We start from the raw sequence: 12,241 nt of genomic DNA on the forward strand, positions 1-12,241 counted from the left end.
AGTGCCCTGTTTGCCTCCTCTTGCTGATAACTTTACACAGCAATGCGATGAAGAAAGCAAGGCCCACTGATCTTCCTCTCTCTAACAGCTAAAGTACTTAGCATTCATAACAGTTTAGGCGAAATTTCAGAGGTCAGTAAAGCTACTGAAACAGTTATCATAAATGTTGACCTATCCAGCATGCACTACAAGCAATTACCCGAAAGCCATATTAGCCATCTGGTATCAATAACTTAGCAACTAGGAGATGAAAAGTATAGTTGGGTAAACTGTGAATAATTATTGCAGAGCTGAAAGAGTCATGGATGGAACGTCTTTGTACAACTATTTAATAAAATGTGGTTCTTATTTTGTTGTAGCCATCAACAAGGTCAGTTTTAAAATGCAGGCAGTAACGGTTTCAATTTTACAGTGTTCTTTTAGAACTTCTTTATTTTAGTACAACTTATACCAACTTAACCCAAAGTTTATTCTTTACTTTTCCATTAATCGTATAGTTGTGTGAGGTATTGTGTTGTTTGTTGTACCCTTTTGTTTTTTGTTAGGTTCTGAAATCTGTTGTACCCTGCACAATCTGTAATGAAACTATCTAAATAATTTGTAAAACAAATTAAAACCTCCAGACTTGACATTAATCTTTTTTTTTTTAAAGTCATATTTAGGGAAATTTAGTTGAAAACGAGTTAAATTAACAAGTAAACAGTTAATTCTTTTGAGATATGATTTCTTCACCATTACTTCTTTTGCAGGATAGGGTTAAAATTTTCCATGTAGCATTGGATTCAGTATTGAGTATTTCCCTGGGTATTATTATTGAGTTTTAAATTCCAGCAAAGTCTGCTTGCGTATCGATCCCGCTTATCAGTTCCACTTGCACTTCCACTGCTGTACTACTTCTAAGAAAAGTGTTCCATATAATATGTGTAATCACTATTTGTTTTGAGTGACGACCCCAGCACTGATGCCTACAAAGAGAGGAAATACCCCCGACATGCACAAAGATTTGACCACAGCATGCAAATAATTAGCATGAATGTCATATCTTTGACATGCTACTTAGCAACAGTGGTGTCTTCAAAGTGGAGCCAATGAGAATCGATAAGAGAATTGATAATGAATCAAATCAATGCATTATATCGATAATGGAATCGATAAATTCTTATTAGTTCGTATCACTAGTGATAATTCTAGTCGACTAACAGAACTACAGTGGGGCAAAAAAGTATTTAGTCAGCCACCGATTGTGCAAGTTCTCCCACTTAAAATGATGACAGAGGTCAGTAATTTGCACCAGAGGTACACTTCAACTGTGAGAGACAGAATGTGAAAAAAAATCCATGAATCCACATGGTAGGATTTGTAAAGAATTTATTCGTAAATCAGGGTGGAAAATAAGTATTTGGTCAATAACAAAAATACAACTCAATACTTTGTAACATAACCTTTGTTGGCAATAACAGAGGTCAAACGTTTACTATAGGTCTTTACCAGGTTTGCACACACAGTAGCTGGTATTTTGGCCCATTCCTCCATGCAGATCTTCTTGAGAGCAGTGATGTTTTGGGGCTGTCGCTGAGCAACATGGACTTTCAACTCCCGCCACAGATTTTCTATGGGGTTAAGGTCTGGAGACTGGCTAGGCCACTCCAGGACTTTCAAATGCTTCTTACGGAGCCACTCCTTTGTTGCCCGGGCGGTGTGTTTTGGATCATTGTCATGTTGGAAGACCCAGCCTCGTTTCATCTTCAAAGTTCTCACTGATGGAAGGAGGTTTTGGCTCAAAATCTCACGATACATGGCCCCATTCATTCTGTCCTTAACACAGATCAGTCGTCCTGTCCCCTTGGCAGAAAAACAGCCCCATAGCATGATGTTTTCACCCCCATGCTTCACAGTAGGTATGGTGTTCTTGGGATGCAACTCAGTATTCTTCTTCCTCCAAACACGACGAGTTGAGTTTATACCAAAAAGTTCTACTTTGGTTTCATCTGACCACATGACATTCTCCCAATCCTCTGCTGGATCATCCATGTGCTCTCTGGCAAACTTCAGACGGGCCTGGACATGCACTGGCTTCAGCAGCGGAACACATCTGGCACTGCGGGATTTGATTCCCTGCCGTTGTAGTGTGTTACTGATGGTGACCTTTGTTACTTTGGTCCCAGCTCTCTGCAGGTCATTCACCAGGTCCCCCCGTGTGGTTCTGGGATCTTTGCTCACCGTTCTCATGATCATTTTGACCCCACGGGATGAGATCTTGCGTGGAGCCCCAGATTGAGGGAGATTATCAGTGGTCTTGTATGTCTTCCATTTTCTGATGATTGCTCCCACAGTTGATTTTTTCACACCAAGCTGCTTGCCTATTGTAGATTCACTCTTCCCAGTCTGGTGCAGGTCTACAATACTTTTCCTGGTGTCCTTCGAAAGCTGTTTGGTCTTGGCCATGGCGGAGTTTGGAGTCTGACTGTTTGAGGCTGTGGACAGGTGTCTTTTATACAGATGATGAGTTCAAACAGGTGCCATTCATACAGGTAACGAGTGGGGGACAGAAAAGCTTCTTACAGAGGACGTTACAGGTCTGTGAGAGCCAGAGATTTTCCTTGTTCGAGGTGACCAAATACTTATTTTCCACCCTGATTTACGAATAAATTCTTTACAAATCCTACCATGTGAATTCATGGATTTTTTTTTCACATTCTGTCTCTCACAGTTGAAGTGTACACAAGAAACACAGGGCTTAAATACATAGAAGGAGCAATTAGGGAATGGACCACAGGAGGGATACACAGCTGGGGCAAATAAGACCTGACGAGACAAGGAAACGTAAACTGAACACTAAGATAACACAGACTTTCAAAGTAAAACAGGAAACACATAACAGTCACGCCAAAACAAAACGCCTAAAACAATACACTGCCAACGCCGAACCGTAACATACCCCCCCACCCAAAAAAACAATCATTTAAAACATACAACCCCAACGAAAAATGTTTGTTCCATGTCCAGCCCATATGGCACCGGCCGCCGTCCCGCAGGCGACGCTGATGGCTGGACGGGTCCTCCAGTGGAAACGGAAAACTGGAGCGGGCCCTCGGATCCTCCAGCGAAGACAGACACGCAGCCCACCAGCTGCAAACACGGACACGCAGCCCACCAGCTGCAAACACAGACACGCAGCCCACCAGCTGCAGAAGGCTGGAGCGGTCCCACGGATCCTCCAGCGAAGACAAACGAAGACTGGAGCGGTTCCCCGGACCCTCCAGCGACGGCGGATGAAGGCTGGAGCGGTCCCTCGGATCCTCCAGCGAAGACAAACGAAGACTGGAGCGGTACCCCGGACCCTCCAGCGACGGCGGATGAAGGCTGGAGCGGTCCCTCGGACCCTCCAGCAAAGACAGACGGCTGAAGCGGTCCCCCCCTCGGACCCACCAGCGACGGCGGACGGCTTAAGCGGTCCACGGACCCCCCAGCGACTGGACGAGCCCCCATATGTTACACCCCGGCCTAGGCAACCGGCGTGCAACTTCCACAAAAATAATCCCAAGACGAGATTTAAAGCAAGATACGACATTTATTTACATCACCAAACACAAGGCGCCAAACTATTTACAACGGGGGGGGGGAAGATCGCGACCATGACATACAGAAACACAGGGCTTAAATACATAGAAGGAGCAATTAGGGAATGGACCACAGGAGGGATACACAGCTGGGGCAAATAAGACCTGACGAGACAAGGAAACGTAAACTGAACACTAAGATAACACAGACTTTCAAAGTAAAACAGGAAACGCATAACAGTCACGCCAAAACAAAACGCCTAAAACAATACACTGCCAACGCCGAACCGTAACATCGATATAACGATGTATATCGGATGACGATATAAAAACGTCTATCATTTCATTTTACGCTATCGTTTGTTTCGTGGTGTCGCTAAATAAACTGTTCATGGCAATATTTTTTTCATCGTTTTGATGGCCACTGTAGTGGCTATATTAATTTCTTAAAGTTCTCTCATTCTCTTATATTTAATATAACCACACTACGGACGGACAAGCGCCTGTTTTTATGCGTGGTTGTTAGCAACAACGACGTTAAAACCATTGTGTGTCCGGTTGTTTATTCTCCACATAAACCTTTCACAATAAAGCTCAAGATCCTGTTGAGACTTTTCAAAATAAACTGAATCACACGAAAGAGTCTGCAGAGTATTTACGGATGAGAAGCAATAAAGAGCTGTCAGGTGCTAAAAAATAAACCTTAGACTCAAACGTTAGAACAGGCTTTTCCCCACAGCACGCTGTGTTATAAATACTCACAAAGGAAATGGCAGCCATTACAACTTATGTCTAAAAATGCATCCTTTAATGCATCCGTTAAAACATTGAACTCCAGGTACACAACACCCAGCTGGAAACACTTCACGCAAGTCGAGCTGCCCGAGATTCACAGAATTTACAGAAAACGTTAAAACTTTGTGATTTATATCGTTATCGGGATGATAGATGTCTTATATCGGGATATGAGATTTTGGTCATATCGCACAGCCCTATACTGAACTGCCTATCTGATTTAAATTCACATTAACTGGTGCCAGAAGGCCTTTTTGGATTGTTGCAGCACACTTTAACCATTGCTTGTTTGTTACCTGTTAGCAACCACCGTTTCATATTTCTGTTATTACTGATTTTTGTTGTTTCTAAAATGAACGGCTACATGGTAGAATTAAAGCATGTTTTTGGTCGGGCATAACTGAAATTGCAAATTTAATTTGGCAAACAAATTAGGCTAAATAAACATTTTTTTTGCTCTCTTTCCCAGGAAAGACACACACAGCATGGTGTCAGTCTCTTAGTCGCAATGAAAGACACTGGAGAGTTTGGCATGGCAAAAGAAGAGCGGAGGGTGCCAGTTTGGCTGTTTTTGCCAGCCAACCCTAACTTCAAAGCACTCTGTTACAGTGAACATCCACATCAAAATAAAACTGGATTTGCAAAAACACAGCATGCAGTCACTGCAAAGGAATCACCCTTTGAGCATGTGACAAATTTGAGATTTGGTTGTGTAGTCTGCAGCTCAGGGGCAGATGTTTGTGTCTGATCATGACTGAGCAGTCTGAGATAAAGGGGGTGGAATTCTGTTTTCTGGTGTGTTTTCCCTTAAAGTTTCAGAACAGTCGATAGTAAAAATAAGCTCAGTCTTGAAATGTGGAATTTGATGCTCTGACTCTTTTGTCCAATGTTGTGGCTTGTATCAATAATAATAATAATGGATTGCATTTATATAGCGCTTTTTGGGACCCCTCAAAGCGCTTTACAATACCACTATTCATTCACTCTCACACACTGGTGAAGGCAAGCTACAGTAGTAGCCACAGCTGCCCTGGGGCAGACTGACAGAAGCGAGGCTGCCATATTGCGCCATTGGCCCCTCACCAGTAGGTGGCAGGTGAGGTGTCTTGCCGAAGGACACAACGACCAAGACTGTCCGAGCCGGGGCTCGAACCGGCAACCTTCCAATTACAAAGCGAACACCCAACTCTTCAGCCACAATCGCCCCTTTTATCAATGACAGTTTTGCTATATGACTAACAAAATTTGGCTTTACTGCTAAAATAAGTTTGTTAGGAGAAGAAACCAAAGCAGCCGTACTGGTTTTGGTATCTGTAATCCAAGCAAACAGAGCTTTGGTTTGGGTTCTTGCTCTGATCTTTTGCCTCACTCAAAGCCCTTTTTGCCCCTGAGTTGCTTCAGGAGAAGGTACTCAGTAAACAAAGTCCAAGCAATTTAAGCTTTCTTTGAAAGTTGCCACTTCACAAGGGTTCTTCTGCTGTCTTGCTCCAAACCCATGCCTCAGGCTTCTTTGCCTCAGGGCAAGTTGTTCTATCCAGGTTTGCTTCAGCAAATGACAGTGCTATCCTTTCTTCAGATGTTGAAGTTTTCATAAATTGCTTCTTCTCAAATGCCCAAACTGTTTACCTTGAATGACCCAGCCAGGAGCTATTTTCTCCTCTTAAACCGGCACACAAAACCTTCTAACGTGGTAAACGTAGGATTCGCTGAAGGAGTACAAGAGGTGAAACTCCAGATTTACAGCTCAGTCTAAGTTATATTTGACTGTACCTGCAGGTTAAAACTGAAAGATTTATATCATAGATACAAGCTACCAAAGTAAGTTCTCTTTGTAGTGTGGTTGAGGTCGCCTTGAAACGTTTGGTTTCATATAGTTTCTTTTTTAAACTAAATACATAAAACCAAGTGATTATTCAACATAGTGATCAACATCTCTGAAATTTGTTGTGAAATGATTTGCTGCACCAGAACCTCATTTGCTCTCCATTGAAATGGTTTTTTTTTTTTTTGTTTTTTTAAATCTGGCCTGTGCCGGTGTTTGAAAACCATTGAACCATCGATTCCAGGCAATTTGGACATATGATAGGACACTGGTTGGACGAATCTCCAGAGGATTCAAAAAGAAGGAGAGTGCAAGGCACATCTGATAATGGAGGCAATGATAAGCACTTTATTAATATGAATGTGAATGGGTGGCTATGGCTTGTTGTGTACAAGTGTTTTGAGCACTCGGTAAGAATAGAAAAGCACTATATAACAGTCTGTTTGCTATATTGCTTTCAATTCAACCCCTTCCTGAATAAGAGGCGTTAAATTATATTTTGCATACAACCCTCTGATTTCTGGTGCATCTACCAGGTTTTTATTCTGTGAATTATCATCTAAGGATGACATGCACTCAGAACATCGAGTGTTTCTTCTCATATCGTGCTCATAAAAATGCATAGGTGATAATTTTCTGCTGCATGATGTGTAGTCTCTGTGGAAGAGTACATACTGTGCTTGGATTGATGTGTGTGTGTGTGTGTGTCCTCCATGAGGAACAGCCTGGGGGAAGCTAACGTGCTGTAACAGACCAAGGCAATGAGCCACAAACACTGTTAGGATCCACTGGGAAATAACATGTAAAGCACTGCCTTTCAGTGTGTGGGAGAGCCCAGGGAAATAACTAAGATTGGTGTGAACCTCTGTCATCACTGTTAATTCCCCGTACACACATTCACATGTGCAAACACATATGAAACTGCTTCATTGGTCTCTTGCTCATATAACATATAATGCATTGATAGTATTTTTATACTACACACACAGAAATCCAATTTTACTGACTCTGCACACACACACACACACACACACACACACACACACACACACACACACACACACACACACACACACACACACACACACACTTGTTTTCATATCTTAGTGACCATATCTACAGGGTGGGCCATTTATATGGATACACCGTAATAAAATGGGAATGGTTGGTGATATTAAAGTCCTGTTTGTGGCAGATTAGTATATGTGACGGGGCACATTCCACTAGATGGGTGGTGACCATGGTGGCCATTTAGAAGTCGGCCATCTTGGATACAACTTTTGTTTTTTCAATAGGAAGAGGGCCATCTGACACATCAAACTTATTGCTAATGTCACAAGAAAAACAATGGTGCGCTTGGTTTCAACGTAACTTTATTCTTTCATGAGTTATTTACAAGTTTCTGACCACAGAAATGCCAGCACAGGCATCCAGTATCTGTAGTTTCAGGTGCTGCACATCTCGTATCTTCACACCATAGACAATTGCCTTCAGATGACTCCAAAGATAAAAGTCTAAGGGGGTCAGATTGGGAGACCTTGGGGGCCATTCAACTGGCCCACGACGACAAATCCAACTGTTCATCTAGGAATGCTCGGACTGGGCACCCATAATATGGTGGTGCACCATCTTGCTGGAAAAACTCAGGGAACGTGCCAGCTTCAGTGCATAAAGAGGGAAACACATCATCATGTAGCAATTTCAAATATCCAGTGGCCTTGAGGTTGAGCCTTGAGAATGGACCCACTATCGTACCCCATATACCACACCAAACAGCACTTTTGTTGTTCTAACAGTCTTGGAGGGATCCATCCAATGTGGGTTAGTGTCAGACCAATAGCGGTGGTTTTGTTTGTTAACTTTGCCATTCACATAAAAGTTTGTCTCATCACTGAACAAAATCTTCTGCGTGAACTGAGGGTCCTGTTCCAATTTTTGTTTTGCCCATTCTGCAAATTCTGTGCGCCGATCTGGGTCATCCTCGTTGAGATTCTGCAGTAGCTGGAGTTTGTAAGGGTGCAATTTGTGAGTAGCTAATATCCGCCGAAGGAATGTTCGACTAATGCCCCTCTCCAGTGACATGTGGCGAGTGCTATGCTGTGGGCTCTTGCTGAATAAAGCTAGGACAGCCACTGATGTTTCTTCATTAGTGACAGTTTTCTTGCGTCCACATTTTGGCAAATCCAACACTGAACCAGTTTCCCGAAATTTAGCAAGCAGTTTGCTAACTGTAGCAGGGGAGATGGGTGGTCTCGTAGGGTGTCTTGCATTGAAATCTACTGCAATGACCTGGTTACTGCGTTCACCAGATATCAACACAATTTCGATCGGCTCCTCACATGTTAAACTCTTCGACGTGTCAATGGCTGTGAAAAAAGAGAAACTTGTAAATAACTCATGAAAGAATAAGGTTACGTTGAAACCAAGCACAACATTGTTTTTCTTGTGACACTACCAGTAAGTTTGATGTGTCAGATGGCCCTCTTCTTAGTGAAAAAACAAAAGTTGTATCCAAGATGGCCGACTTCTAAATGGCCACCATGGTCACCACCCATCTTGAGGAGTGTGCCCCATCACATATACTAATGTGCCACAAATAGGCCTTTAATATCACCAACCATTCCCATTTTATTACGGTGTATCCATATAAATGGCCCACCCTGTACTTAACATAATGCTTTCCTTAACGGCTAACTCATCAAACTTGAATACCTAACCCTAACTCTTAGCCTAAACCTAACCATAAACTAACTTACACTAAAACCACATTTTCAGTCTCCAAAATTCTTTCAAACTCTTGAGGACGAGCATTTTGTCCCCATAAGGCACTGTTGGTCCCCAGTAGTAGCATTCCAAGTTTTGGTTCTCACAAAAATATCTAAACGTGGCACGCACACACTGATATGTGTGCTGTTGGTGTTCTCACAACTCACAGCTCTCCCATGATATACGCGCACTGGAGACACAGAGTATCTCATGGATACACTGAGAAATACACTAATCTTTTCCAGCACTGTCACTTTAGCTCTCTCATTGCCTCATGAGGCCCAGCTAGTCAAGCAGTGGCATCTGTCTTTGTAGTGCAATTGCTTCCACTGCAACACAAAACACCAATTGAACTGTTGCATCGTTTTTTACTGCTATTCATCAATAGCATTGTTATCACTAAGAACTAAACTAAGACCTACAGTGCAGTGGTGGGTGAATGGCTTGATGTCACTTGTGGGTAGATCTGATTAATTATGGCAGATTGTGTGAATGATGATGAAGTTGAAGTGTCGTTTTCAAATGGCAGATGATGTAATACTCCAAACCCATACAAAATGTTTTATATTTCATTACAGTGTGTAAAATCTCACCACTTGATGTCAGTAGATTTCAGATTGCAGTCACCTGAGCTCTGTTTTCTTACCCTCCCAATTCAATTGCATAATCATTGCTACACAGCAAATCCAGCATGTCCAAATTAACACTGTTGGATTTGATTTCAACACTATTAAAGTGTCTATACGGGTCCACACCAGAGAGTGTTAATTTAACTCTTTTTGGAGAGTTGGTACGTTAACTCTGATTTAGTGTTAAACACCAAATCTGTCTGGAGTTGATAATTTAACACTTGGTGTTAAGAGTTTATATATTAACTCTCAAAGAGTATTTTAGTTTAACTACGTAAGAGTTATCTTCTAATTCATTCTAAAAAGCGGGAATTTTACTGTTCTGAACTTCTAGAAATTTCTTTTGGAAATAAACATTTACTAAAAAGATGCAATGGTTTTTGAAAAACATTTATTCTGAACTGTGCACCACAATTTCAAAACATTTTCTGAAAGATGTAACAGTATACATGTTCTCACTTTCATTAGAATTTTGTTTATCAAAAGGTCTGACATGGTAAATGCAAATAACAGCATTCTCATCACTTATTTCTTCAATACAATATGCATGTCCTTCATTCATCCCTTTGTGGAACTTCAACGCACTTCTGCTCTCCCCCATATTCCATCTTCACAAGCATATCCTGTGCGGAGATTGAATAAAAATTAGTTGACACTAATTAATGGCACAAATAATCCAGTAATCAATTGCAGCACAGTAAAAAAAAAAAAAAAAAAAAAAAAAGGAATCCTCTTTGAGCCATTACTTGTGTAAAGTATTTTCCCAAAAGACAAGGACACAGGCAACAGGTAATACTGAACTAAATGTAAAACCTCAACCTTTTTGATTTTTACCTAAACCGTGTGCACAAAACTCTGGAGGGATCTATGCTAACGTAGAACCCAGTCAGGACGTCTGCTACTGCTGTTTGCTCGTGTGTTTTTTTTTGTTTTTTGTTTTTTTTTGGGCGATCGGTTTCAGGCTTCAAGTAGCACCATTATACCAACATTTCACATTCTACACATTGTTTTAGGTGTATTTGACCAAAAGTTTGACTGAAAATTCACATGCAAGCTTTTTCTCAAGGCTGTGGTATTTGCCCGCAAACAATACCTTTCAGCTAGCTAAAACAGAATGTTATGCTATCACCGAGCAACATGGCTAATGCCTTTCACACAGCTTTGTCTCAACTCCAAAGAGCCACAGAAGTAAAAGCTCATAATAATAATTGAAACAATCTTTGAAAAAATGACTTACCAAGCATGGCAAACAACTCAAATATGTAGAGCAAAATGTTCAGAAACGGCTTCACTTCAGCTTCGATTGGAGCCGTGCTGGGGGCGGAGTCTGTGAATTTACTCTATTGTTGTCATAGCCCCTCTAGGAGTTCAGAGTTAAGAGGTCAAGAGTTAATGTTTCCATTGTAACACCTCCAGATTTGACAGAGAAACACTCATTTTTAACACTCGATTTTAACTACTATCATTTTACACCTCAGAGTTACATTAAAAGAATGTGACTCTGCTTAGAGTAAAATTAACTATACTTTTGCAAGAAGACTATTAACACCAAAACATTTAACACTTTTGAATTTGCTGTGTACGGTGGCTGCTGTAGGACAAATAACTCTGTTGTGAGTTTAGACTTTCAGTCTGCTGTTTACCTCAACTGTCAATATGTGTCCATGTCTATTAACTCTGGAGGAGGCTGTAAATTTTGGTGAAAGGGTCTGATACGGGTTGATAAGTTAGTGTAGCTCACTTCTATGTTTTTCCTGGTAGCGGCAGTTACCATTTGTTAGGTCCAGTTAGTATCTGTTAGTTGATGTTAGCCTCTGTTAGGTGCTGTTAGCTGACATTAGTACAACTTTCTTTGAAGTGGATCAAAATTGTTGATCTTGGACACTTAGCGAATAATCTCTCCCACAGTGTGAGAATGTAATCAAACTGTTTGTCAGAGGGAAAGACACTGAGCTACTACTCATGGATGGATGGATGGATGGATCAATAATGGCTCTTAGTAAAAGCAACTTGGAGAGAGATGAGGTTTTAAAGTACAGAATATAATCTCCATGTCAAATGCTTTTCTGGCATTGCAGCAAGTTGACTAGTTTGTTCAGCAAATGAAACATCAAACTGCAGACATGTTGTCCTTACATAATTCAGATGGATTTTAAACATAAGTGGACTAATTTGCCTAATCTGTGAGGTTTTAGACCACGTGGAAATGCAGTCATCCAGTGAGCTGAAGACATTTTCAGGTCCTCTGTCTGTGTGCGTGAGAAACAAGGTTCAGGACTGAAAGTTCAAAGTATTTTTGGTGGAAATGTACTTGTATAGTCCTTGGTCGCTGAAGATATGAATCTCTCTACCTCGCTCTATCTGTCTGAAAAGCAATAGTGCTTTATGGTGAAGCAGACTAAAGAGATGTAAATCTTTGAACTCATACACTTTTCTTTACATTTTTTTTTCATTGTATTTGGAAAGTACTTATGATTTATATGGTTATGATTATGGATTATGATTATGGTTATGATTAATTTTACTTATTTAGCATAAAGCAAAGACAGTCTAATAACATTGGCACTCTGCAGCTCAGCTCGGTACATAAATCTACACTGCAGGCTGTTTCTGTGAAATAATGATGTTCTTTCAAAGTGAGAAATGTTGCTCTTTACAGTCCCTCTATC

The 12,241-nt window shown here is 41.1% G+C and overlaps 1 protein-coding gene across 3 annotated transcripts in view; it reads left to right on the forward strand.

Moving 5' to 3' along the window:
• Positions 1-12,241, forward strand: part of cnih3 (cornichon family AMPA receptor auxiliary protein 3) — a 149,181-nt gene that overhangs the window by 26,608 nt on the left and 110,332 nt on the right. The gene's annotated exons all lie outside the window — the stretch shown is intronic.

The sequence above is a fragment of the Copadichromis virginalis genome, linkage group LG15, assembly GCF_057382275.1.
Source record: "Copadichromis virginalis isolate Kocher_CV1m ecotype Utaka linkage group LG15, C_Virginalis_male_GT1.1, whole genome shotgun sequence".
Classification (NCBI taxonomy): Eukaryota; Metazoa; Chordata; class Actinopteri; order Cichliformes; family Cichlidae; genus Copadichromis; species Copadichromis virginalis.